Here is a 3,028-nt window from a genome sequence, read left to right as displayed (position 1 = left end):
ATATCAAAATTCTTGTTGAAATTTTTTAGATATACTCTAATATGTCGCTGTGGTTTAAAATTGTTGCATGGAGAACTGAAGAGAATACCTGTGTACTTTAAACATGAGACTACTCTGTTCTTCAAATTATAATTTAATATAGCCTAAAACATCGCTAGATTTTACTTTTTTGCTGTGGTGAATCATCCAAGTTCTTAGTAAGTTAAGAGAATATGGAGAAAAATTGATATCTCTCTGTGTCATATAATCTTTCATTTAAAATCATACAAATGATAAAATTACTATATCAAAAATATTCAGATATCTCTCTAAACTTTAGCATGAATTCTTTGCCTCACTTCTCAAATATATTTTATGGACATCTAACCTACAGATTTCTCACAACTTGCAAACAAGTGTTCAGACCATGGCACACATAGCCTGTCAATCGAGTGGCAAGCAAGAAGAGAATCATTCAGTCCTTCTCCCACAAGAAGCCAAAAAATGGAAGTCTCTAGCACCTCCTGAGTGTAATTTATGTTATCAGAGAACATACTGAACATAATCCTTGTAAAGGAGATGTTAGATATGTTGAGTCTTGAAAAGAGGACAAAAGAAAAAGATGGATTTTCTCTGATTATCTTTCTTTATAACAAAAGTGAGAATGCTCCACTGCCTTTACAAAACTACTAAACTACTAAACTAGACCACAGAAAGTTTCAAAAGAAAATTGGCCTATCAAATCCACGTCAGCCTACTTTAATACTAATATTGTTATTGTTGTTGTTATAATTAAATTTTTATAGTTTATCACATGAAACTTTTTCAACCTCCACATTAAGTTTATAATTTCATGATGAAATGCATTGGGACAGAATGACCACCTTAGGTCTTATGCATTACAAGTATAGCATCCAGATTCTTTTCCGACACCAGCAGGAATCACTGAACGCAGGCTGGAGCGCATGGGATAATGGGCCAGTAAATGCAGGTATCTCATGTTCACTTGCTATCCTGTGGAAAAGTATGCTTTTTCCAGCATTCAGGTGACTCACTCTGGATTGTGACTTCAATGGAAGAAATATATACACTCTCTGCACATATTCCAGATGATTGTTCATATGAATAAAAGATATTATTAGAGAAATTATAATTTTCAGCACTTAATATAAACATGATAGTTGAACTGATAAGTTTTAAATGACTATTAATACCTAGACAAGGAAATGCAGGTGTTTTTAATTTGTAAATACTCTTATTTTTCCAACTCCAAAATGACTTTTCTTAATTCAAATTAATTGAAGGTAAGAACATAAACTTTTATTTCATTATCTGTCAAATAGTCATTGCTACTTGGTATTTCATTACCTATAAAAAGAGAAATTTCTGTCTATGGCCATGCTACCCTGAACAAGCCCAATCCCGTCTGATCTTGGAAGCTAAGCAGGCTCGGACCTGGTTAGTACTTGGATGGGAGACCACCTAGGAACACCAGATGCTGTAGGCATAAAAAATAGAAAAATAAGGGATTGTAAGCTAACAAGGTCCTTGCAATCTGTGAGGTCAACCAAGGATTGCCTCACCTAAAAAAAAAAAAAAAAAGGAAAAAAAAAAAAAAAGGAGAAATTTCTATTAGTTTTTTAAAAAACCAATTACTTAACACATAACCAAATAATTATAAATTATAATAAAATAATGTATAGTGACAATTTAGTTTGCTCTTTAAAGTTAAATATTTAGCTAAACTTATTTTCCATAAAATGTAAAAATATTCCTGATTTATTTCATCAATTTAATGCATAATTTGAAACTTCACACACTGAAAATTAGTTTTAAAAAGTCCATTTAAAAAGTTATGAAAAATACTTCAGTAGAAATTTCAAATTCAAATAACAACTATCATTTCATTAAAATACATCCTATATTGACAATAAACTGAGAATTTCAGAGTACAAGGAAAGCATGAGTATTAATTCAGTTGACTTTTGCTAAGTAGTTGACAGTTTATATAATCATTCTTCTAAATTAAAAAAAATGTGAAAACTCTTGACTATCCACTTGAAAATTTTACTTCTGGTGATTCAACATTAGATGAAAAACTGAAAAAAAGTGCAGATAAATTTACAATAAGAACAATTTGCCACGCTTAAATTCCATAATTCTCCCAATTCTGTAATGTTATGGGCGATTTTGAGAAGTTTAACTTCCATGCCACTGCAAAGGCTCACCAACTCAAACTCACATGCTAAATAGGATGCCTATTTCTAATTAACCTGATCAAAGCAGTTGCTGCTTTTTTTCTCCTATTTCATACACTCAGAAGGTGTTACTTTTGCAAATTCATAGAGGAGTCCTATATGCTAATATAAGAATGTTTAACAACATTTTTAAAACAAATATAATATCCTATTAGATTATTTGGTGAGATTTTTATATTGTTTTCTCTTTTAGCTTTTCTTTGGAGTGTTGGTTGAATGTTAACTGGTCCTCACATTCATTGCTCGATGTATCATAATGGTGTTTTATGCACTGTGGAGGCTTAGAAAATGATAGTGACAAAAGAAGCAAGGCATCACTGTGAGGAATGTAATTTGTATTAATATATTTCAAGCCTGATTTATTCAGAGTCATATCAATATGCCAAGAATGTTAAACCAACTGTTTCTGGATTCCATATAAATGGCTCCTAAGTTTAGATAGGGCCTGGCAACATAGAATGATGAAATTTTATGGCCATATTCAGTAAGGCTGTTAATATACTAACAAGTTTCCATTACTACTAAATGCTCTGTAGGATCTCAATGAGCATTTGCTTTTAAAAAATGATGTTTGTAAAAAAACAGCAGAACAAGAAAATTTATGAAAAACTCCAGAAATTGTACTGAAATGTAAAAATGAAACATTGGATATAGAGCAAGCAAAGAATCTGAATAACTAAATTATTTTAGTGCATATTGTAAGTTTCTGATCCAGGCAGAAAGTTTCTTTTCCTAATACACAGTAATGTTTTATTTAGTACTTCTAATATTCCATGTTCCTTGATGCATGA

General features: G+C 31.1%; 1 pseudogene; it reads left to right on the top strand.

The window, feature by feature from the left end:
* The first annotated feature begins 1,367 nt into the window (after positions 1-1,367).
* On the top strand, positions 1,368-1,486 carry LOC111736700 (annotated as a pseudogene).
* Positions 1,487-3,028: the final 1,542 nt, after the last annotated feature.

Source organism: Pteropus vampyrus, unplaced genomic scaffold (genome assembly GCF_000151845.1).
Source record: "Pteropus vampyrus isolate Shadow unplaced genomic scaffold, Pvam_2.0 Scaffold21, whole genome shotgun sequence".
NCBI lineage: Eukaryota > Metazoa > Chordata > Mammalia > Chiroptera > Pteropodidae > Pteropus > Pteropus vampyrus.
Note: the sequence above shows the minus strand (reverse complement) of the source record. Positions and strands in the feature narration are given on the sequence as shown.